Raw genomic sequence first — 25397 nt, forward strand, 5'->3', positions numbered from 1 at the left:
CCAGGCTCAAGGTTGACTCAGCCTTCCATCCTTCCGAGGTAGGTAAAATGAGGACCCGGATTGTGGGGGCAATAAACTGACTTTGTATTAAAAAAAGAACACCGCTTAAGGGGGGCCGAAAGCCCTACTAAGCAGGTATATACAAAAGTATGAAGGCTATTGCTTAACGCATTGTAAGCCGCCCTGAGTCTCCGGAGAAGGGCGGCATATAAATCGAACCAATAAATAAATAAATAAGTCTCTGTAGGCTTTTTCTCCTGGCCTTTGACAGCCACACAGAGGTGCCTTAGGAGTCTTATCAGCTCCAGGTCTTAAGTAACTGCAATTGCTAAGGATCAGAGGGCTCCTTGGTACTCTCTGAGCTTGGTTATTTTCTAGGAGACTTTTCATTACCCAACTAGGTAACACCATCAGGGCTCATATAAGATAAGGATATGCCTGCAGAAAAGCAGGACTTTGGGAACTGAGATATAATGATACGAAGATATGATAAACAGTTGTGGGAGCCGGGTATGAAAAGAAGGACTAGGGGAGACATGATAGCAGTCTTCCAATATCTCAGGGGCTGCCACAAAGAAGAGGGGGTCAAGCTATTCTCCAAGTCAGGACAAGAAGGAATAGATGGAAACTAATTCAGGAGAGAAGCAACTTAGAACGAAAGAGAAATTTCCTGACAGTGAGAACAATTAACCAGTGGAACAACTTGCCTGCAGAAGTTGTAAATGCTCCAACACTGGAGGTTTTTAAAAAGAGATTGGACAACCATTTGTCTGAAGTGATGTAGGGTTTCCTGCCTGGGCAGGGGGTTGGACTGGAAGACCTCCAAGGTCCCTTCTGAGTCTCTTATTCTGTATTCTTTCTAGGCTGCTTACCGCCTGTGTCCATAGGAGGCTTGTACCTTCTCCAGGAAAGGGATCCTGGCTACTCAAAGGTAGCTCTCTGTCCCCCCATACACCCCAGATATGTGGCTTCCTTCTACTCTCTCCTTTAAGGCTGAGAGGTGAAGATGGGGCCAAATAGGAGAGCTGAGATTGAGGATTAGAGATCAATATATGTGTGTGTGTCTATATATATATGTATACCGGGGTGAAATCCAGCAGGTTCTGACAAGTTCTGGAGAAACTGGTAGCGCAAATTTTGAGCAGTTTGGAGAACCGGGAAATACTACCTCTGGCTGGCCCCAGAGTGGGGTGGGAATGTGGATTTTGCAAAATCCTTCCCCTGGAGTGGGGAGGGAATGGGGATTTTGCAGTATCTTTCCTCGCTCCTCAAGCCACACCACACCCCCAAGCCACGCCCACAGAACCGTTAGTAAAAAAAATTGGATGTATACTATATGTATATGTATATGTATATGTATATGTATATGTATATGTATATGTATATGTATATGTATATGTATATGTATATGTATATGTATATGTATATGTATATGCATATGTATAGGGGGGCTTTTGCACAGGTTCGCCTGGTGCGCCAGTTGCGCCCTTTCCTAGACAGGGATGCCCTCCGTACAGTCACTCATGCTCTCATTATTTCTCAGTTGGATTACTGCAATGCCCTCTACATGGGGCTGCCCTTGGGGTGCACCCGGAGGCTCTAGCTGGTCCAGAATGCGGCCGCGTGTTACGGTTGTTACGGGAGCCTCCCGTTACTCCCGTGTAACACCGCTCCTGCGCGAGCTGCATTGGCTGCCGGTAGCCCTTCGGATCCGCTTCAAGGTGCTGGTGCTTACCTATAAAGCCCTTCATGGCATGGGCCCGGGGTACTTGCAGGACCACCTCCTACCGGCCTGCCACCGCCCAGTGTGCTCACATAGGGCTGCCCTCCTCCGTGTGCCGTCGGCCAGACAATGTCGGCCGTCGGCCCCCAGGATGAGAGCATTCTCTGTGGCCGCACTGACCCTCTGGAATGGGTTACCCACCGGGCTCCGGACGGCCCCCGACCTCTGCATTTTCCGTGCCGACCTGAAGACATGACTTTTTCAGCAAATTCCCTGATCTGCCATGTGGGTTTTAAATTGTCTGGGGATTATAATTTGGCTTGTTTTAACATCCAGAGCCTGGATAGCTCTGCAGACTAAGCACTATAATTTAACACCAGCTGTCTGCAATTAAAATAAGTTCGAATCTCGCCAGGCTCAAGGTTGACTCAGCCTTCCATCCTTTCTAAGGTAGGTAAATTGAGGACCCAGTTTGTGGGGGCAATAAGCTGTATAAATATACAAAAGTATGAAGGCTATTGCTTAGCGCATTGTAAGCCGCCCTGAGTCTCCAGAGAAGGGTGGCATATAAATCAAATTAAAAAAAAATATATTGTTATGTTGTTTTTTATTCTGTGAGCCGCCCTGAGTCCTATGGGAGAAGGGCGGCATATAAATTTTGATAAAATAAAAAATAAATGAATATGTATATGTGTGTGTGTGTGTATATATATATAGTGTATATGTATATATGTGTGTGTATAAAATGTGTGTTAGGGTTTTTTTTAAACTTCCCAGTCCAGCCTTTGGCCCTGGGATCACCTGCTGGTGCCCCATCCCATTCCCAACCCTTCTGTTTTGTTTTTTCAGTGGCTTGGCCAGTGCCACCCTGCGTCTCTCTCTCTCTGTGTGTATTGCCGAGCCCCCTTTCCAAAGTGCCAACTCTCTTTCCTCGCCCCCTCCTCCCGGGAGTGGCGGGCGGGGCGGGGCAGGGGGGGGAGAAACAATATTCCCTGTCCCCCCTCCCCTCCCCACCCCTCCCGTCCTGGTTTCCGCCCACGTCGAGGGCGTCCGCTGCCTTTGGAAGGCGAGCCAGCCAGCCGTGCCACCACGCCGGAGCTCAGCCCAGCTGCAAAAGGGATCCGGCCTCCGGGTTGCCAGCAACGCGCTTCCCCGGGAAAGGCGGACTCGCCACGGAGGAGGAGGAGGAGGAAGAGAAGGCGGCGGCGGCGGAGAGAAGCTGAGCCTCGGGGCGGCTTCCCCAGCAACCAGCGCCCTGCCTGGCTGGAGACCCTCGCCCCTCGCTCGTCCCCTCCCTCCCTCCCTCCTTCCTTCCTTCCTTCCTTCCTTCCTTCCTTCCTTCCTTCCTTCCTTCCTTCCATCCATCCTAGGCAGGCTCGGGCTTTGCGCCCCTGGCCAAGCGCTCTTTTGTCTGCGGCTGGCCAGGAATTTCGCCCCGCTCCCTTGCGAGGAAGGCAGCCAGCCAGCCAGCCTCGGCCGCCGCGGCTCCTCCTTCCCCGGCGAGGCTTCGCCCAGCCTCTCCCGCTCGCTCCTCGCCCACCCGGGCTGCCGACCAGCCGCGCGCCGCCGCCGCTGGAGAGCCCCGGCGGGCGGCTGCTGGCGCTGCTCCTGCTCGCCCAGGGAGACCCTCGCCCGGCCGGAGACCCGCGCCCAGGTAAGACGGCTGGGGGGGGGGCGAGAGAGGGAAGGGAAGGGGCGGCCGCAGAAGCGGGGAAGCGCCGCCGTTGCTGGGAACCGCTGCCCGGGCTTGATGGCACCCGGAGAAGGCGGAGGCGCCCAGCCGGAGAAGCCCAGCATCCATGCGGCGCAGGGCAGCGACGGTCGCAGCTTCGGGGAGCCAGCGGGGAGAAGGCGAGAGCAGCAGGCCGGCCAAGATAAAGCGCAGGCAGGCAGGCAGGCAGGCAGGGCGGGGAGGCACCGACTGCTGCTCCCCCTTCCTCCGGCCGGCCCTCGCCTTCCTCTCCCGAGCGCTGCAAAGTTTGCGCCGCGCGCCGGCCCTGGGTATCCGGGCAAGCCAGCCGAAGTTTCTGGCCCGCGTGCTGGTGGTGGTGTGTGTGTGTGTGGGGGGGCGAGATGCACGCCTTGAGGAGGGGCCCCGGGTCTTTGCAACTCACTCACCTGGGGCCCCCGGGGAAACCCTCCCCCCCCCCGCTGGAGCTTTGCAAGGAGTTGCGTCCGACCTTGTTTTGAGTGGGGGTTTGAGAGCCCAGCTGTGCGCAACGGAGTTGGCTGGGTGGATGGGTGGGTGATGGAAAGGAGCCCCGAGGGGAAAGCTTTTGGGGATCCTCTTGGCGTCTCGGGGGTCCCTTTCGACCCTACCGGGGTTAAGACAACCTGCCCTCCTTTTGGGGGAGGGGAGTGTGGTTTTTAAACAATCGTTTCTGCCTTTTGGAAGAAAAGCGTTGGGATGATCCCAGCTTTTCGGCCAAGTGTTGTGTTTGGTTGGTGCTTTTAAAAGACAGAACCCTACAAGGCTTCCCCAAAAAACGAAGGTTTCCTTAAAGGGCAGGCAAAGCTTTTGCAGGGGGAGGGAGTCTCGGAGACGGTACTTTTTCAGGACTTTCTTGCTGGGTGGTGTTGGCAGAAAGTTGGCAAGGGTTGAACGGTGTCCTCTTCCTTCCCCCAATTTGCTTGGGGAGCTGTAGCATCTCTGGGTCTCAATCGGACAGCTGGGCTGGGAAGAAAACTTGAGAGAAGACCAGGAACCGTCCTTTCATTGAGAGAAACAAACCTGGAGTCCGCCCCCCCCCCAAAAAAAACCTCCCACCTTATTTATCTGCTCTGAACATTTGACTGTTCTGCTTTGAATAAGGAAGGGAAATCTTTTTTTCCTATTCTCTGGATTGCTGGATTCACTTCTGGCTTCGTTTTCCAATCAAAAGAAATTTGTTTTTTTCCCCTCTAGAAACAGTGGCCTTTTTCTCCATGATGGGAAAAACATCAGCCTTAATATCATTTTGAGATACTTACGTAGAATGTCCTCCATTGAGTGGCGAATTCACCGCCTCACATTCTTCCGTTGACCAAGCTCGGTCTTTTTCTGAACTTGCTTTTCTGCAAAAACAGTTTTTTGGGTTTTGTTTTGCTGTTGCTGCCTTACCTGTTTGACGTGATTGTGGTTGCCGATTTTCCTTTGCCTCTGGAAGGGACACATATCTCCGTCAAATAGATAAGGGTGTCTGCAAGCAATTCTCCTAACATCCCGAACCTCTTGGGAGGCCAATTTCCTCCTTGATGTAGAGATGGATGCCACTTACAGCCCCTTCCTGTGTGTAACAAGGGATTATCAAATCGACTCCTGTTTTCCAACGTTGCTTGTTTGTTTCTGTCTTCGAGCCAGCATCGATTCCATCGCTTGTAGTTTTCTTGGCCAGGTTTTCAGAAGTGGTTTGCCATTGCCTCCTTCCTAGGGGCTGAGAGAGAGTGACTGGCCCTAGATCGCCCAGGTGACTTCGTGCCTAAGCAGGACTCAAGAGTCTCGGTTGCCTAGTCTGGTACTGTAACCACTACACCAAATTATTTCTCCAGCATTTCATCGAGTCCAGCTGGGAAAAAGGTATTTTTGCTAGCATGATAGCCTGACATACTTTGCTGGAGTAACATGTTTGTAATGGAACTTGCCAGAATGCTGGTTTGGCGAGGTTTGCTCTGCTGACCCAGCACCATGGGGAATGGAAGACTTTTCAGATTTCTCAGTGCATTTATACATCTTTTTTTTTTTAATAGTTTACAATCACTGCTATCCAACAGTACAAAAATGCATAACCAAGGAATATATTGCAAACTACCAGGCATATGTTTATGGATACGTAATATTTGTAATATTTGTTTGCATGCATGAGTGTTGGTGAAACTCTAGAAGTGGGAGATGATCTTTTGAAATCCGTGAAATATTGCACAGAGCATTTAAACGGTATGTCCTTTGTACTCAACTATTAACTAGCTCAGATGGAGCCATGATCGGTTAAAAATGGCCTTCGCTAAGCTCTAAATCTCTGAAGCGTGCAGATAGCACCGTGCTGAAGGTATAGGAAACCCTCAACCTACAGCCACAATGGAGCCCAAATTCTATGTCGTTAAGTGAGAAATTTGTCAAGTGAGCTTGTCTCCATTTGTTAAGTGAATCACTGAAGTCATTGAATTAATAACAGGGTTATTAAATGAATCTGGTTTCCCCCATCAGAAGGTCGCAAAAGGGAATCACGTGAGCCCAGGACATTGCAATCATCATAAATATTGATCTCCGTGATCTCCCTGATCTCCGTGCTTTCCGCCGTGCCCTCAAAACCCTGATGTTCCAACAGGCGGGGCTAAACATATGAACATGTGAATGCTTTTAAAATGTTATCTAATTTTAGGTTCTATTTAATTGGGTCAAACTATGTTATAATAATAATTTTAATTAGCAATTTTATGATGTTTGTGTTTCTATATTTTTCTTGACTGTACACCGCCTTGAGTCCTACGGGAGAAAGGCGGTATAGAAATATAATAAATAAATAAATAAATAAATAAATAAATAAATAAATAAATAAATAAATAAATGTATGGTCGTAAGTGTGAAGAATGGTCATAAGTCACTTTTTTCAGTGCCGTTCTAACTTTGAATGGTCGCTAAATGGACTGTTGAAAGTCAAGGACTGCTTGTAATTGAGATCTGGAACAATGAGGCACAAGTTGGTCTTAACATGCGTTGAGGATGATTACCAAATGGATTTGGTAATGCCCAGGAAAGTTGTTGTTGTTGTTGTCTATTCTGTCCACTGTGATCTCTGCATGCCTGAAAACATTCCAAGATTTTGGAATCAAGCAGTCCTTTGTAAATTTGACAGGGGGGGAAATCACAGCTAGAGAAGCGATGGTAAATTGGAGAAGAATGGTTAATAGATGGCACAAGGCTGGAGAGAAGCTTTGATGATAATATTGTGTGATCCGTTCAGTTGTGTCCAACTCTTGGTGATTCTATGGGCCAGGTCTTTCCATCTCTTCTGATCTTGAGTTGTTCTATGCTCTGGCTGGTGCCAGCTTTGATTCTGTCCAGCTACCCTGTGTAATCCTTGGGTATCCATTCTTGTAATCTTGGGTAGCAGTGATTGTAAACAATTTTTCTTTTAAAGATGTATAAATGCACTGAGAATCCGCAAAAGCAGGGGTGAAATCCAGCAGGTTCTGACAGGTTCTGGAGAACCGGTAGCGGAAATTTTGAGTAGGTTCAGAGAACCGGCAAATACCACCTCTGGCTGGCCCCAGAGTGGGGTGGGAATGGAGATTTTGCAATATCCTTCCCCTGCCATGCCCAAGCCATGCCCACCAAGCCACACCATGCCCACCAAGCCACGCCCACAGAACCGGTAGTAAAAAAAATTGGATTTCACCACTGCTCAAAAGTCTTCCATTCATCCTGGTGCTGGATCAGCAGAACCAACCTTGCCAAACCAGCGTTCTGGTAGGTTCTGTAAAAGTGTGTTACTTCAGTTATCACACTGGCAAAAAATGCCTTTGTTCAAGCTGGACTCAATGAAATGCTGGAGTAGTAGGTATGGTGCCAGGCTAGAAGGAAGGAGCCCGTAAGTCCTACTTAGGCACAAAGTCAACTGGGTGATCTTGGGCCAGTCACTCTCTCTCAGCCCTAGGAAGGTGGCAGTGGCAAACCACTTCTCAAAATCAGGCCAAGAAAACTACGGGCGATGGAATCAATGTTGACTTGAAGACACGAACAAACAAGCAATGCTGGAAAACAGGAATCTATTAGATAATCTTTTGGAGTACTGGTTAAGGGACCAGGTTAGGAAACAGAAGACCAGGAGTCCTGCTTAGTCATGAGGTCATATGGGATCTGACAATTGGATCTCAATGGCTTAGGAAATTACGGCTGCTTCATCAACCATTCCATGGTGTAAGCAAGCATGGTCCATGTAGGTTTGGTTTGGTCTTTTAGGAAGGATGCCCAGATGTAGAAGTGCATGATTTTGCAATGTGTCTTGTCATAGTCATGAAAGATCAAGATTCTCCGTGAAGGAAGTCCACTCCCAAAGGATGATGGAGTCCAAGATGCTTGAGTGGACACTCAGTTTTTCAACTCCAAGTTGAAATGTGGTTGTGTTTTTTTTGATCTGGGGAAGAAAACGATTTAAACCGCTCATATGATATGTCAACTTTGCCTCCAGCACAATAAACCTTGGGTACATCTTCAGTATGCATGTGAAGGAGAGTGATAAAGTAAACGGATACATCTAGGAGGCAGGGCTAATGCATCTCTGGAAATCTCTCTGAATCCTGGAAATAGCTTGTTCCAATAAAGGAGAATATTTGTAGCTCAGGGTTGAAATGAGGGATCCTTGGCGCTCTCTGAGCTTGAAATGTTTCATTACCCAAACTAGTTAACATCATCAGTGCTAGAATGGTGTCCTAGTTAGCACTAATGTTACCTAGATGGGTCCTGAAACATCTGCAAAAAAAAAAAAAAAAGAACCAAGTTCAGAGAGCACTAGGGATCACATGGTCATTGTAGTCCTCCTCCACATTCAACCCCCCTCCCTCTTAGCACTGGAGCACTTAGCACTGATGATATTCCCTAGTCGGGTAATAAAACATCTGCAAGAAAACAAGTGAGCTCAGAGAGCACCAAGGACCTTATAGTTGTCTTCCTCCTCCTCCTCTTTACAAACCCTACTTCCTCGTAGCACTGATGATGTTCCCTAGTTGGGTAATAAAACATCTGCAAGAAAACAAGTGAGCTCAGAGAGCACCAAGGACCTTATAGTTGTCTTCCTCCTCCTCCTCCTCCTCCTCCTCTTTACACACCCTACTTCCTCCTAGCACTGATGATGCTCCCTAGTTGGGCAATGAAACATCTGCAAGAAAACCACCCAGTTCAGAGAACACCAGGAACCTCAAAGTCATTGTCCTCCTCATCCTCTCAAATCCCACTCCCTTCTAGCACTAGTGATGTTACCTAGTTTGGGTCATGAAACGTTCTTCAAGAAGACAGCCAAGCTCAGAGGGAGCACCAAGACCATCTCAATTTGCATGCTATTATGGTTATCGTGTGGTAACAGAATAAGCCAACATTCTTTACTCACCACTATTTCTTGCTTTCAGTTGTCACCCAGAGGCACTTTTGCAGGTGCCTTGAGTCCTTTTCCATGTTAGCTTAAAAGATGAAGGGGTGCAATTCACGGAATTCTAGAGAAGTGTCAGTCTAGAAATTCAGGACCATGGAGAGAGACTAAGTACCGGCCCAGACAGTTCCTGGGTTGGATTTAGGCTATAATAAAGTAAACAACCAACTTTCCAGGTTTTTGCACGCTGTATTTAAACTACCAAGGTTTTCATTACTGGATCAGAAGGGTGATTTGGAGATCTGCCTTTCTTAGGGCTTAACAAATCCAAATTAGTCAGGTTTAATTGTGCCAAGTTGCTCAGCTCCTGTGGTCTTTTGCAGGCAATTGCCAAGGCAAAAATTGCAAAGATTCGTAGGCACTGACTTGATTCGGTGTCCCTCCCTTAATCTTATCTTTAGGACTGTCTTCTTTAACGTCTGTCGATCAGAACTGGTTGGAAATTCTCGGAAATAAGGGAGAAGGAGTTCTTTTCTTCGCCAAATTGCACATGTTGCTTGGACGGTAGACTTCACTGCGTGCAACACACGGGGGGCTTCAGCACAGGAAATACTAATCGGCGATTGCCACACAAAAGAAGGGAGAATAAAGATTTTTCTGGCGTAACTTAGGGAACACAGAGTCCTCTTGGTTTGATAAGGTAGCACTGTTTTCTTTTCTGGGCCTCCTAATTGGATTGAGCGGTTCTAGGAAATATCACATGTGCTTTAATCAATCGTTCCGGCTCGCGTCCGATGGTTGCTTCCCTCCTTCCATCTGCAGACTTTCTAGAAAGAATGATTGCCAGGCACTTTGGACAAAGCGGCTCAGTGAGAAGATGAGGTCATGTAACCTCCTGTAACCAGAGAACGGGAGCCATGGATGCTGAATTTCCCCTGCGCCCGGTGCTGAGATTGTCTTGAAACCTCTGCATTAAAATTAGCAAGAATTCAGAATATCAGCTGGGTAGAAAGGGAAGTCTGTAAACATGTCCCTTTGTCGTATTGTAGCAGTCATATTTTAATTTCTTTCTTTTTTTGCCATTTCTTTTATGTTTCGAAATTTTATTAGTTTTATAAAAATGTCACGTAAACTACAAAAATGCAGAAGAAAATAATGGGAAAAGAAGGGAAGGAAAAGGAAAGGGAATATTGTAGGGCAGAAGGGAAGAAAGAAAGAAAAAGTGTTGACTTCCAAATCCTTTTGGTGCAGTAGAATAAAATAATAGCATCAAACCTCAGCTTTTTTTTTATTTTATGTTATAATATATACTAGCCATTTCTATAACAACCAACCTATCTAATCGGCAAAACACAAAATCAAAATTTTCCCACCTCGAGCACAAAGTCCAGAAACAGTTTCCAGATAGAAAGATAATTAATTGCATTCTTTTTTTAAAAAAAAAAAAATTCAGAGCAATTTGGCCCCCTCTGCTAACTCCATCCACATCCATTGTGGGAATCAAAGTGTCCTTCCGTCTTTTTGCCATTTTTTGAATGGGGAGGGGGAGGGGGTTGTATAATCCTGTTTTTTTCCCAGAATCCCACAGTGTCTCCTTGAGGGTCAGTCCCTTGCTCCAAGCTCTCTCTCTCTCTTTTAGCTTCCATCCTGAATTTTTAGGGTCTCTTCCTACGGCTGCAATCTTTGCTTCAATAAGTTGGTTTCTTGAAGCCATTGCAAATGTTTTTCTTTTGGGGCATTTGTTTTCTCGTTCATGAATATTCCCCCTTTTAGCCTCCCACCCCCTTTTTCCAACAGGCAGTTTAAAATAACGTGGAATTTAAACACCGAGGAGAGGGAAGTGACTTCCTTTTATTTCCCCAATCTCGTGAACGTGCAAAGCTGCCAAGCACAGTGCAGCTTCCTTAGGATGATTGACTGAACTTGGAAGGGCCTCTCTGTGCTTTTCACAGCTCTGTGACTGGTTTCTCTCCTAAGCGGGGAGGGTGGGATTTGAATCTGACTCCAGGCTGTTCTGCTTTTACACCTGAGTTGTCATAGATAGCTGTGAGAACATAATTACAGGTAGTCCTCGACTTACGACCACAGTCGAGACCAAAGTCTCGGTTGCTAAGCAAGACAGCTGTTATGTGAATTTTTGCTCCATTTTACGACCTTTCTTGCCACCGTCATTGAGTGAATCACTGCAGTGGTTAAGTTAATAACAGTTCTTAAGTGAATCTGGCTTCCCCGTTGAGTTTGCTGCTCAGAAGGTCGCAAAAGGGAGAATCACGTGATCCCAGGAACTGCAACCGTCATAAGTACATGTCAGTTGCCAAGTGTCGGGATTTTGATCACGTGACCCTGGGGATGCTGCAATGGTCATAAGTGTGAGGAATGGCCATAAGTCTCTTTTTTTCAGTACCTCTCAAGATTCTCAGTCATCCAGGTCATGGCTGTCCCAGAGGTGCTTTTCTCAGGAGGCAACTGGACTTTCTTACTTGTTTGTTTGTTTTCCTTTGAAGGCGTTTCGCTTCTCATCCTAGAAGCTTCTTCAGCTCTGTCTGAATGGTGATCCTTCCATTCCCCACCATCCCGTCAGAGCTGAAGAAGCTTCTTGGATGAGAAGCGAAACGCCTTCAAAGGAAAACTAACAAACGAACAAACAAGAAAATCCGGTTGCCTCCTGACCTTTGGGATTGTTTTTCAGTGCCGTTGTAACTTTTAAACGGTCACTAAACAAACTGTTGTGAGTGGAGGACTACCTGTATTGTAAGCTGTGAGAAGAGGTAGGACACTGGTAACCACTTAGCTGTTGACCGTGTGCAAGTCCTGTTGACTATGGAGGTTCATCTCAGGGGTGGGTTCTACTTACCTTTACTGTGCAATGGGATCGCACAGATTGCCAACGATGACATCCGGGGTGGAGGACGGCGCCTCCTGCTGGTTTTACTATCGGTTCTTGCGAACCGGTTCGAACTGGGGGCAACTCCCCACTGTCTCAGCTGCATCAGAGCTTCCAACTGTATCTGGAGGGTTGCAGGTTTTCTTAATGATCTGGTTCCAGCAGCGGAAGATTTTGATCTTGGATTACGCAGTTTTTTAGCGATCATTTTAACGATTATTTTCATGTTCTTATACCCGTGGTTTGAAACTGGAGCTGGCCAAGTGTATCTGGGCACTGGATTGGCAGATTAGGTAGAGCCCTTCTTGTCTGGGGCAGCCCCTCAATGCTGGAAGGCTGCTATCACATCACCCCTAGTCCTTCTCTTCATTAGACTAGACATACCTAGTTCCGTCAGGAATTGGGTATGTCTTCGCTAGCGAAATGAAGGACCATGATAGCAATGTTCTGATATTTGAAGGGCTCCTACAGAAATGACAGATGCAGTGGCTCAGTGGTTAAGATGCTGAGCTTGTTGATCAAAAGGTCAGCAGTTCAGTGGTTCGAATCCCTAGTGCCACGTAATGGAGTGAGCTCCCGTTCCTTGTCCCAGCTTCTGCCAACCTAGCAGTTCGAAAGGATGTAAAAAATGCAAGTAGAAAAATAGAGACCACCTTTGGTGGGAAGGGAACAGTGTTCCATGTGCCTTTGGCATTTAGTCATGCTGGCCACATGACCACGGAGATGTCTTCGGACAGCGTTGGCTTTTTGGCTTCGAAACGGAGATGAGCACCGCCCCCTAGAGTCGGGAACGACTAGCACATATGTGCGAGGGGAACCTTTACCTTTACCTTACAGAGATGAGGGGGTCAAATTATTTTCCAAAGCACCAGAAGGCAAGAAACAACGGATGGAAACTGATCAAGGAGAGAAGCAACCTTGAACTAAGGAGGAATTTCCTCACAGTGAGAACAATTGACCAGTGGAACAACTTGCCTCTAGAAGTTGTAGGTGCTCCAACACTGGAGGTTTTCAAGAAGAGACTGGACAACCATTTGGCTGGGATATGGTATAAGGTCTCCTCCCTTGAACAGAGTCCAACAGAGGGTTGGACTAGAAGGACCTCCAAGCTCCCTTCCAACTCTGTTATCCCATGTTCTGGCATCCCGGTGTACCCTTCAGTTATTTTGGAGGGTAGCTCTCAAAAATCCGTCACACTGCCTGGGATTAATGAGAGTTGAAGCCAGAACATCTGGAGGACATTTGGTGGTCCGTTCTACTCATTTCCATTCTCCTTCCTAACAGCCAGCAGTCTGCGGCCATGAAGAATGATGAATCTCCAATGAAGTGTCCCTCCGATGTTTTTCCTATTTGTTTTCTTGGCCTTCTTCCAAGCTTGCTGCTATTTGTCTCTTCCATCGGCGGCATTTAGCATGGTAGGCTCAATCCGAGGGTGGCCAGGAAGCTGAAATATGCCCCCAGGGCCCCCAGTTCCTGTCCTGTTTTTGGAGAGGGGGCATCCCCCCTCTCAAGTGACCATGAAAGACAATCTGCTGAGTACTTACTAGTTCGCTGAGGGCAAAGAGCTAACCAGCCTTGTGTTTTCTAATGTATGGAAGGAGCAGATGGCAAACGACAATCTACGTTCAAGTAGATCTCGCACGGGGACACCAGAAGGAGCAGGTCATTGGACAGCTGGTTGATTGACATCACCTAATTTACTTTGATCCCCGATGAGGAAAGCTCTGCACAGATCATCATCTACAGAGGGCGTAGACGCCAGGTTATAGCTATCACACGAACAATGAAAAATCAAGATGGAATACATCAAGGTGGTCCAGGGGTGGGTTCTAATTTTTTTTACTACTGGTTCTGTGGGTGTGGCTTATTTTGTGGGCGTGGCTAGATGATCATGTGACAATTCTTTAGGATTTAGCAGAACCGGTTCGGGGACGTCATATCGTCACCGCTACTGGCTCTGCCGAACCGGGCCAAACTGGGAGGAACCCACCACTGAGGTGGTCCATGAACTATGACCACCGATGAGCCCAGCATTTCTGTTGCTAAGTGACACATTCATGAAGTGAGTTTCACCCCATTTGACGAACTTTCTTGGCCCAGTTGTTAAGTGAATCATTGCAATTGTTAAGGTAATAAATAGTTGTTAAGTGAAACTGACTTCCTCGTTATCTTTGCTCATCAGAAGGTCGCAAAAGGGGGTCATGTGACCCCAGGACACTACGACCGTCATAAATAGGAGTAATGTGGTTGTTAAGTGAATCTGGCCTCCCCATTGACTTCCCTTATTGGAATGTCATAGAAGGAGATGCTCAACTGTTATAAATATGAGTCCGTTGCCATGCGTCCAAATTTTGATCCCATGACCATGAGGATGTGGCCATGGTCCTAATGGTCATCGGTTACTTTTTTCAATGCTGTTGTAACTTAAAACGGTCACTAAATGAACTGTTGTAAGTCAAGGACTCGTATCTAAAGTCTTGTTGATGACGATTCTTGGTCATCCAGGTAGACTTGTCTGGAAGTGAAGTCATGGCAACTGGACTTATTTTCTTGTAGGTTTGAGATGTTTCACTGCCCATCCCGTCAGCTTCTTCGGTCTGAACAAACTGTGAAGGAACTCCGAGTAGGCAGAGGTAGTAGGCATTCCCTCAACTCTTGTCTCTACTCGCGTTCTCCTACGTCCCTCAACTACGACAACTTAAAAAACTTGGCATGCTGGGGAATTCCGGGAGTTGAAGTCCACATATCCTAAAGTTTGCCACGGTTTGGAAACGCTGACCATGATGGCTTCAAGATTTTGGTGCTGGGGGAATTCTGGGAGATGCTGAGGTCCATGCATCTGAAAGTCGCCAAGTTGAAAAATACTTTTCTAGTTATATACATACATGGGTATGTAGGTGCGTAAATGCCCATGATTAGAATTATTGTAATAATTGTGTAGTTTGGTCTAGCAGTTAAGGCACGTGGCTAGAAACCAAGAGGCCATGAGTTCTAGTCCCACCTTAGGCATGAAAGCCATCTGGGTGAAGTTGGGCCAATCACCAGGAGACTGGGAGTTCTAGTCCCGCCTTAGGGATGAAAGCCATATGGTTGACTTTGGGCCAATCACCAGGAGACTGGGAGTTCTAGTCCCGCCTTAGGGATGAAAGCCATATGGTTGACTTCGGGCCAATCACCAGGAGACTGGGAGTTCTAGTCCCGCCTTAGGGATGAAAGCCATATGGTTGACTTTGGGCCAATCACCAGGAGACTGGGAGTTCTAGTCCCGCCTTAGGGATGAAAGCCATATGGCTGACTTTGGGCCAATCACCAGGAGACTGGGAGTTCTAGTCCCGCCTTAGGGATGAAAGCCATATGGCTGACTTTGGGCCAATCACCAGGAGACTGTGAGTTCTAGTACCACCTTATAGGTGACTTTGGTCTCTCTCTCTCTCAGCCCAACCCATCTCATAGGGTTGTTTTTGTGGGGGCAATAGGAGGAAGGAGCAGTGATAAGACAACTGCCTTGAGTTATTTATAAGAATAACAAAGGAGGAATATAATTTAAAATAAGGAGTAAGCTTGTATAGAATTCAGGGCCTTCACCGTCAGCTGTGTGGACGTGCCTGGTTTCCTTATTCCCAGCCTCTGGCAAGGAAAGCAAAGGACAATTTAAACCTGCGTTTCTGCAAAACAATCCTTGTACATCTCCCAAACAAACAGAGGTGCGAGTAAAGGTGAAAATGGGAAATGTTGGACTAGAAAGAGAACAGAAATGAATTCAAGGAGGCTGAAGGCGCCATTTGCAATCCACAGGTGGCAAAGTCGAAACACTTGACGGGTGCCGGATGGAAATGAGTTGGTTTGATAGAACCAGAGGTGGTATTCAGCTGGTTCGTACTGGTTTGGCCGAATCGGTAGCGGAGACCCACCTGCCCGCCCACCCACCCTGGCTCTATGAAGTCCTATTTAGGCATGTTTTTGAGGTCGGGCCAGGGGTGAAATGCTCCTGGTTCAGTCCGGTTCGCTGGAACCGGTAGTAAAAAATGTAAAAAAAAAAAGTGTCAACGATCAGGTGAGCAATGCGCGATTGTCGGAACTTTTTTTCTTTACTTTTTAAGCATTTTTCTACTACTGGTTCTCCGGAACTGGTAGTTAAAAATGCTTTAAAAAGTAAAAAAAAGAGCTCTGACAATCACAGCTATGCCGCACAATCTAGTCAGAGCCTTTTTTTTAAACCTTTTAAAAGCATTTGTTTACAACCTATTCGGGCAAATACTGTAGGTTGTAAAAAAATGCTTTTAAAAGTAAAAAAAAAAAAGGCTCCGAAGATCGCGCATCACAGCTGATCACCCCCCCCCCCCGTGCTGTTCTACTTACTCCATGCCGCACAACGAACTGGTGGTAAGAATATCTACTCACAATGCCAGCATCACCTTTAAAATGATTTGTTACCCGAACCCAATATGGTTTGTGGAGAGATTACATCCCCCTTCTTCCGGATAAATTTTCCCTGTACTCTGTTGAGTATTTCTGAAGTATTGATGTGCTAAAGCTTCTCCACAGAATTCCTGGGTTCTTATATGATTCCACCCCCCCACTGCTCTTATTAATAAGTAGCTGAGGTGAGGATGGTTTTTCTTACCTGTTTATATGCCACTGTCTGATTTGAAGTCCTCCTCTCCCCTCCCCTCCTCTCTTCTTCCCTCCCCTCCTTTCTTACTCTCCTCTCCTCCCTTCCCCCCTCCCCTCCCTTCTTACTCTCCCCTCCCCTCCCTTCTTATTCTCCTCTCCTCTCCTCCCCTCCCTTCCTCTCCCTTCTTACTCTAATCTCCTATCTCCTCCCCTCCCCTCCTCCCCTCCTCTCCTCCCTTCTCCTTTCTTACTCTCCCCTCCCCTTCCTTCTTATTCTCCTCTCCTCTCTCCTCCCCTCCCTTCTTACTCTAATCTCCTCTCTCCTCCCCTCCCCTCCTCTCCTCCCTTCTCCTTTCTTACTCTCTCCTCCCCTTCCTTCTTACTCTCCCCTCCCCTCCCTTCTTAGTCTCCTCTCCTCTCCTCTCTCCTCCCCTCCCTTCCTCTCCCTTCTTACTCTAATCTCCTCTCTCCTCCCCTCCCTTCCCCTCCTCCCTTCTCCTTTCTTACTCTCCCCTCCCCTCCCCTTCCTTCTTACTCTCCCCTCCCCTCCCTTCTTATTCTCCTCTCCTCTCTCCTCTCTTCCTCTCCCTTCTTACTCTAATCTCCTCTCTCCTCCCCTCCCCTCCTCTCCTCCCTTCTCCTTTCTTACTCTCCCCTCCCCTTCCTTCTTACTCTCCCCTCCCCTCCCTTCTTAGTCTCCTCTCCTCTCTCCTCCCCTCCCTTCCTCTCCCTTCTTACTCTAATCTCCTCTCTCCTCCCCTCCCCTCCTCTCCTCCCTTCTCCTTTCTTACTCTCCCCTCCCCTCCCTTCTTAGTCTCCTCTCCTCTCCTCTCCTCCACTCTCTTATATTCTCCTCTCCTAATACTGTACTCTCCTTTCCTGTACTCTTCTATACTCTTTCTACTCGATCTCTAAAGGTCACCAGAGAAGATCTCCAAGGGTAGAGCTAATAGTTCTAACTCTCTTATCATCTGGAGGTTGAATGCAGCTGTTTCCTCCCCTCCCCCCCCAGCTTTATAGAAACATCTTGGCAGTTTTTTTATGAGGGCTTGGAGATTTTTTGGCTTTTGTTTCTCTGCTGGCTGGGAAAATCTTGGCTCTTTCTAACCCGGTTTTTCCATAGGGACCTATGAGGAATCTCTGAAAGGGCTATTTCTTAATTATCGCTTTCAAAACACAGCCTTGAACTTTAGAAGTCAGGAGTATCTGGGCCTCAATCCAATCTAGAAGGCACCCACAGCAGGGCTGAAATCCAGCAGGTTCGGGAGAACCAGTAGCGGCAATATTGAGCAGTTCGGAGAACCCGTAGCAGAAAATTTGAGTAGTTCCGAGAACTGGCATTTACCACCTCTGGCTGGCCCCAGAGTGGGGAGGGAATGGGGATTTTGCAGTATCCTTCCCCTGCCACGCCCACTGCTTATTGTTTGTCCTATCTCTTCTTGAAAACTTCCTGTGATGGAGCACTCACAACTTCTGGTGGCAAGTTGTTCCACTGGTTAATTGTTCTTCTCACTGTCAGGAAATTCCTCCTTAATTCCAGGTTGATTCTCTCCTTGATTAGTCTCCATCCATGGCTTCTTGTCTTGTCTTCAGGTGCTTTGGAGAATAGCTTGACTCCCTCTTCTTTGGGGCAGCCCCTGAGATATTGGAACACTGCTATGATGTCTCCCCTAGTCCTTCTTTTCATTAAACCAGACATACCCAATTCAGCAACTGTTCTTGATATGTTTTAGCCTCCAGCCCTCTAATCCTCTTGATTGCTCTTCTCTGCACTTTTTCTAGAGTCTCCACATCTTTTTTTATATTGTAGTGACCAAAACTGGATGCAATATTCCAAGTGTAGCCTTCCCAAGGCCTGATAAAGTGGTATTAACACTTCAGGTGATCTTGATTCTATCCCTCTGTTTAGGCAGCCTAGGACTGTGCTGGCTTTTTTGGCAGCTGCTGCACACGGCTGGCTCATATTTAAGTGATTGTCCACTAGGACTCCAAGATCCCTCTCATAGTTACTACTATTGAGCGAGGTACCACATATACAAATAGAGAGTTTCTGCCTGCGTGTGTGGCTTTTTCTCTGTTTGCAGTTAAGGACTTTCCTAGCGACGTGGAGCCTGTGATGTTTCTGTTCTTACTTGGGAAGCTGAGATTTATTGCTGAGAGAGAGAGAGAGAGAGAGAGAGAGAGAGAGAGAGAGAGAGAGAGAGAGAGAGAGAGAGAGAGATAAAGATAAAGAGAGAGAGAGAGATAAAGATAGAGAGAGATAGAGAGTTAGAGAGATAGAGATAGAGATAAAGAGAGAGAGAGAGAGTTAGAGAGAGAGAGAGAGGTAGAGAGAGAGAGAGGTAGAGAGGTAGAGAGAGTTAGAGAGAGAGGTAGGGAGAGAGAGGTAGAGAGGTAGAGAGAGTTAGATAGATATAAAGATAAAGAGAGAGAGAGATAAAGAGAGAGTGAGAGTTAGATAGAGATAGAGAGATAGAGAAAGAGATAGAGAGAGAGAGAAAGAGGTAGAGAAAGAGGTAGAGGTAGAGAGAGAGAGGTAGAGAGAGAGAGAGTTAGATAGATATAAAGATAGAGAAAGAGATAAAGATAGAGAGAGATAGAGAGAGAGAGAGAGTTAGAGAGATAGAGATAAAGAGAGAGAGAGAGAGCTAGAGATAAAGAGAGGGAGAGAGAGAGAGAGTTAGATAGATATAAAGATAAAGAGAGAGAGAGAGATAAAGATAGAGAGAGATAGAGAGTTAGAGAGATAGAGATAGAGATAAAGAGAGAGAGAGAGAGTTAGAGAGAGAGGTAGGGAGAGAGGTAGAGAGGTAGAGAGAGTTAGATAGATATAAAGATAAAGAGAGAGAGAGATAAAGAGAGAGTGAGAGTTAGATAGAGATAGAGAGATAGAGAAAGAGATAGAGAGAGAGAGAAAGAGGTAGAGAAAGAGGTAGAGGTAGAGAGAGAGGTAGAGAGAGAGAGAGTTAGATAGATATAAAGATAGAGAAAGAGATAAAGATAGAGATAGAGAGAGAGAGAGAGTTAGAGAGATAGAGATAGAGATAAAGAGAGAGAGAGAGAGAGCTAGAGATAAAGAGAGGGAGAGAGAGAGAGAGTTAGATAGATATAAAGATAAAGAGAGAGAGAGAGATAAAGATAGAGAGAGATAGAGAGTTAGAGAGATAGAGATAGAGATAAAGAGAGAGAGAGAGAGGTAGAGAGAGAGGTAGGGAGAGAGGTAGAGAGGTAGAGAGAGTTAGATAGATATAAAGATAAAGAGAGAGAGAGATAAAGAGAGAGTGAGAGTTAGATAGAGATAGAGAGATAGAGAAAGAGATAAAGAGAGAGAGAGAAAGAGGTAGAGAGAGAGGTAGAGAGGTAGAGAGAGAGAGGTAGAGAGAGAGTTAGATAGATATAAAGATAGAGAAAGAGAGATAAAGATAGAGAGAGAGAGAGAGAGAGAGTTAGAGAGATAGAGATAGAGATAAAGAGAGAGAGAGAGAGAGCTAGAGATAAAGAGAGGGAGGGAGAGAGAGAGAGAGTTAGAGAGATAGAGATAGAGATAAAGAGAGAGAGAGAGAGAGCTAGAGATAAAGAGAGGGAGGGAGAGAGAGAGAGAGAGAGAGAGAGAGAGAGAGAAACCCGAGTGATGCTTCTTTGAGAATCTCTTCACCCAAGGAAGAATATCAAGCTGCACATTCAGGCAGTGGGAGCCTGGGACCCCCCCATGCATCGTTAAATCACATGCTCCGTAACGATTCAATTATACTCTGCTCTCATTAACTTGAGTTACAGGGCAACCGGCTCCCGTTTTCGAGGGGAAAGTCTTTCTTTTGTGGTGATGAAATAAAAGCACATTATTTTGCAGCAGCCGCAATTAACTCTTTTCACCTCTCCGAGGGTGATAGTTTGCTAAGTTCTGAGAAGTCAATACCATGCAAATAAGAGATCAGAACGCCCCCTCCCCTGTAGGTGTGAAGCACAATGCACACAGGCACACACACACACACACACACACACACACACACAAAAAGCCTGCTGCTTCACTTCTCATTCTGGCTTCGTATACCTGGATATCACCAGCTTTGGCACTTTTCCCCTTAAACATTTCAAAAAGGATCAAAACGGCATATATATATATGAAACCCGGGAGAGCTGTTTTGCAGCTGTTAATGGATCTAGCCAAGGTTGTTCTTTGTAGCCGACAGTTAACTAATAATTTACTTTTCACTGATATTCTCTTTTGCTGCTGTATCTTATTCTGGGGGTCTCCTATCCAGGTTAAGGAGCTGGGCCCATAGCTGCTGAGCTGCTTGTAGAATAGGAAGGGCAGATTGGGAAAGAGACAGAGATAAAGGGAGGGGGAGAGGGAGAAGGAGGGAGGGAGGGAGGAAGAAGGGAGATGGGAGGGAGAGAGGGAAGGAGAAAGAGAGAGAGAAAGAGAGATAAAGGGAGAGGGAGAAGGATGAAGGGAGGAGGGAGAGAGAGAGAGAGAAAGAGAGAGAAAGTGAAAGAAAGACAGAGAGGGAGAGAGAGTGAGGGAGAGAAAGGGAGGAGAAGGAGAAGGAGAAGAAGAGAGAGAGAAATTGGGATTGAGATTGAGTTGAGAGGTCCTTGGCACTCTCTGAGCTTGGTTGGGTTTTTTTGCAGGTGTTTCGTTTCCCAAACTAGGTAACATCATCACTAGGCAACAACATTAGATTGATGATGTTACCTAGTTGGGTCATAAAAACATCTGCAAGAAAACAACTAAACTCAGAGAACCCCCAAGGACCCCTCATTTCAACCCTGAGCTGCAAATATTCTCCTTTATTGAGATTGAATTTCCTTCCACTTAGTTTTATGGGCTCTTCTCTTCAGTGGTTACTCTGATACAAGTGAGTTGAGTTGGGATAGGGTCCTTTACGTTTGTGCTCCATGCATTGGGAGAACATCTGGGTCTTATCACACTTAGCCAAATAAAGCTACTCTACTGTACTCTACTCTACATTCCAATACTCTACTCTACTCTACTCTATTCTACTCTACTCTACTCTACTCTACTCTACTCTACTCTACTCTACTCTACTCTACTCTCTACTCAAAATCTCTGTATAGAACTTGATTCCTAGAATCTAGATGGAGTATTGGACTCTACGCCAATACTCTACTCTACTCTACATTCCAATACTCTACTCTACATTCCAATACTCTACTCTACTCTACATTCCAATATTCTACTCTACTCTACTCTACTCTACTCTACTCTACTCTACTCTACTCTACTCTACTCTACTCTACATTCCAATACTCTACTCTACTCTACTCTACTCTACTCTACTCTACTCTACTCTACTCTACTCTCTACTCAAAATCTCTGTATGGAACTTGATTCCTAGAATCTAGATGGACCATCCATGCCTTTCTCCTGGTAATGATACTGAAGGAGTTTGCCATTGCTTTGTTCTGGGTAATTTTTCAAAACTTCTCCATTTAACCCAACTTTGGGTTTTATTACTAATTTCCCATCAAATTTCTAACCAGCCTTGACCCTCCTTAGCTTCCAAAGCCAGACCAGGCCAGCAGGAAGAGGCTGCTACTGAGGAATATAACCAGGGTGTCAAGGACAATTTCATAAACCAATTTTTTTGTCCATGAACACCCTCCCTTATGTAAAAGGAAGTCTATCAATTATAATTTATAAGTATTACAAGAAACTAATTACTTTATCTGGTTCCCAGGGCACTGATTAAAAAGTACATTTGTAAATTGCATTACCAGAGCTGTCCCTCAACTGTGATGTATGTATATTCAAATTCAGATAGGACCATAGAAAAACTCTCAAAGACGTAGTGCGAGATCGGAAGGAGTGGAGAGGCCTGGCCCATTGAATTGCCAAGAGTTGGCCTCAATTGAATGGATAACATCTTCTTCATCAATCGTCAGTGATCATCAATCATCAATCGTCGTCGTCATCATCAATCGTCATCACCACCATATAGTTTTCTAGGAAAAAAATATATGGAAGTAGTTCCTGTTCTTCAAGGATGCTTTCTCAACCATCTGGCCTACAACGATGAGATTTCCATGATCCTCCATCCTGAGCTCTAACTCAGTCTGAATTAGTTGTTTTTCTGAAAGCAGCCAAGATTATCTGTAGACCACTATCAAGCCTATCTATTGGGACAGGTAAAAGAAAGATATAAGTGATGGATACATTCTTGTAGTTAGAAACCTCTTTTAAATATTCATTCAGAAGGTGGTGATGGCTATTGCCTTGCCTTTTTTGACCCTTCCCATGGACATCTGCTGCTGTCTAGGTTAACATAAAACCATTGTGCTAATTAGCCAGGGCAAAGAAGACATGGAGAATAATGAGGGTGGAGGTTCGTTCTCCGAGCTTGTGGGTTGGTTTCCTAAAGTTTCGTTACCAGGCTAGGTAACATCTTCAGTGGACTTTAGGAGATGTCAGTGTTGGTGTTCTGCTGATAAGGGCTTTGTGTGGTCGGTGGGTCTTGTGATGGGGCGATCACATCAAGTGAGAGTTGTGTTGTGATGGGTCTTGTGATGGATCTTCTGATGGGACTTCTGATAGGTCTTGTGATGGGTACAGATGTGGGTAACATCAAATGAGGGTTTTGTGATGGATCTTCTGATGGGTCTTGTAATAGGTCAGATGTGGGTCATATCAAATGAGGGTTTTGTGATGGATCTTCTGATGGGACGTGATGGGTCAGGTGTGGGTCACATCAGGTGAGGGTTTTGTGATAGATCTTCTGATGGATCTAATGGGTCTTGTGACGGGTCAGATGTGGGTCATGTCAAATGAGAGTTTTGTGATGGGACTTGTGATGGATCAGGTGTGGGTCACATCAGGTGAGGGTTTTGTGATGGATCTTCTGATGGATCTGATGGGTCTTGTGATGGGTCAGGTGTGGGTCATGTCAAATGAGAGTTTTGTGATGGAACTTCTGATGGGACTTGTGATGGGTCAGGTGTGGGTCACATTAGGTGAGGGTCACTGGGAGGTGAAGTGCTGTTGGGGTTGTGTGGTTTGGTTGAGGGTCGAGAGAATAGCAATCATAATTTTGGCCTCAAAGGAGAACAATTCTTGAGCTCCTTTTTCATTTCAGGGAAGGAAAGAGACAACGATGTGAGATGGAGTTGTACCTTCTTGGTTATTATTCCTTTTTTTTTTTTTTGCATTAAAAAAGCAGAAGGGCAAATGTCAATAGAGAGGAACATCCTGTATCTCTTTCTGACTAATCATGACATGACAGTTATGAATTTTATTGAAGGGAGGATGACTTGTCCAGTGACAAATTGACATCCACTTATGTCGTTACTCCTAAACGTCCTTTTACAAAATTGTAGACTACAATTCAGAGCAAGAGGAAGGAACTGCCCAGTCTGTCTGGTTCTTTGCTTCTTTTCTACTCCTTGGAGTCGTTAGGAAGTCCTTTTGACACGATGGGGATTTGGTGAGAAGGACACCCTCAGGAATTGCTCTCTGCCATTCTTCTGGCTCTTAAATCACCACTCGGCAACTTTTCATTTTTCGCTAAAAAAAATCTCCTACAGGTGACGTCCCAGGAGGAAAAAGAATTATAACTCAGTACCATCTTTAGGGAGTCACGTTGGTTGACCTTTTAATGTGCTTCTTCCATCCTCTCTTAAAAACGATGAGAAACGAAGAAGAAACAGAATTGGAATGTATAGAAGTAGAATACATAGAAATAGAATCAAGATCATGTGAAGTGTTAATACTACTTTACAATGCCTTGGGAAGACCACACATGGAATACTGCATCCAGTTTTAGTCTAGTTTATTGAAAAGAAGGACTAGGGGTGACATGATAGCAGTCTTCCAATATCTGAGGGGCTGCCCCAAAGAAGAGGGGGGCAATTTGTTCTCCAAAGCACCTGAAGGCAGGACAAGAAGCCATGGATGGAAACTAATCAAGGAGAGAAGCAACCTAGAACTAAGGAGGAATTTCCTGACAGTGAGGACAATTAACCAGTGGAACAGCTTGCCACCAGAAGTTGTGGTTGCTCCATCACTGGAGGCTTTTAAGAAGAGACTGGACATCCATTTGTCGAAAATGGTATAGGTTCTCCTGCTTGAGCAGGGAGTTGGATTAGAAGGTCTTTTCCAACTCTGTTATTCTGTTTAAAAAGTCATTTCTTCTGCCCATTACATCTACAAGCATCTTTTCATGGTTCCCATTGGTGTAAATCCACTCTCTTTGCTAGTACTCCGTAACATAAAAATGCTTTCCGCTTTTAACTCGCAAGTTCTACATCTTATTTATGCTCATCCACTTTCCATTCCTTCTGCTGGACATAATACTTTTTCATGTGGAACTTTGACTTCCTTCACCCCTCGTATTTCTGTTCTCATCTATTTACAGTTTTTTTAATCTTTTCTTTTCTTCTGCTTCTTCCCTCAAGATCCATTCTTGACATAACTGAAAAATGGGCATATTTAGTACGTCTCATCACTCCGGCGTTCATCACTGATGTTTTCAGTCTGATGCGATAAGCCATCAAATTAATCGTGCTTTCTGATTTTATTCATCTCTTTGCCACGTGCACATATGGATTAGACATGCTCACGGCATATTTTGGAAGGAAGGAGACCTTTTTCTTAGCAGATACTCAGCAAACGTTCCCGCACTTATCTATTTTCTACTCTTTTATTTATTTTGACTTTTGGACTGCAGTTATTCCAAAAGCCACACAATTTTTCTCAATTTTTTCTCAAAAAAATTGTGTCGGTTTCTTCTGTTATCTGTGAAATCTAGCATGTGACTATCACCAAACGAAGAACCAAAAACTTCTTTTAAATAATAAATAGATAAATGAAATGAATAAATGAAAGAAATATTGAATACAAGTAGTCCTCAAATTCTGACCACAACTGAGCCAAAAATTTATGTTGCTAAGTGAGAAATTTGTTAAGTGAGTTTGGGGCCATCTTACGACCTTTCTTGCCATTGTTGTTAAGTGAATCACTGCAGTTAATCAGTTAGTAACCTGGTTGTTAAGTGAATCAGGCTTCCCCAGTGACTTGGCTTGTCAGACGGTCGCAAAAGGGGATCAAGTGACTCTAAGACACTGCAACTGTCAGTGGTGAAATCCTCTGCGGTTTGCC

General features: G+C 45.6%; 1 protein-coding gene across 2 annotated transcripts in view; it reads left to right on the forward strand.

The window, feature by feature from the left end:
- Window positions 1–3306: 3306 nt before the first annotated feature.
- Window positions 3307–25397, forward strand: part of ENOX1 (ecto-NOX disulfide-thiol exchanger 1) — a 443224-nt gene continuing 421133 nt past the window's right edge. For both annotated transcript variants that reach the window (XM_070942714.1, XM_070942715.1), the window contains exon 1: window positions 3307–3377. The gene's annotated coding sequence lies outside the window, so the exon portion shown is untranslated. The remainder of the gene's footprint in view (window positions 3378–25397) is intronic.

The sequence above is a fragment of the Pituophis catenifer genome, unplaced genomic scaffold (genome assembly GCF_029215685.1).
Source record: "Pituophis catenifer annectens isolate HBS135680 unplaced genomic scaffold, rPitCat1.0.hap2 SCAF_4, whole genome shotgun sequence".
In the NCBI taxonomy this organism is placed as follows: Eukaryota; Metazoa; Chordata; class Lepidosauria; order Squamata; family Colubridae; genus Pituophis; species Pituophis catenifer.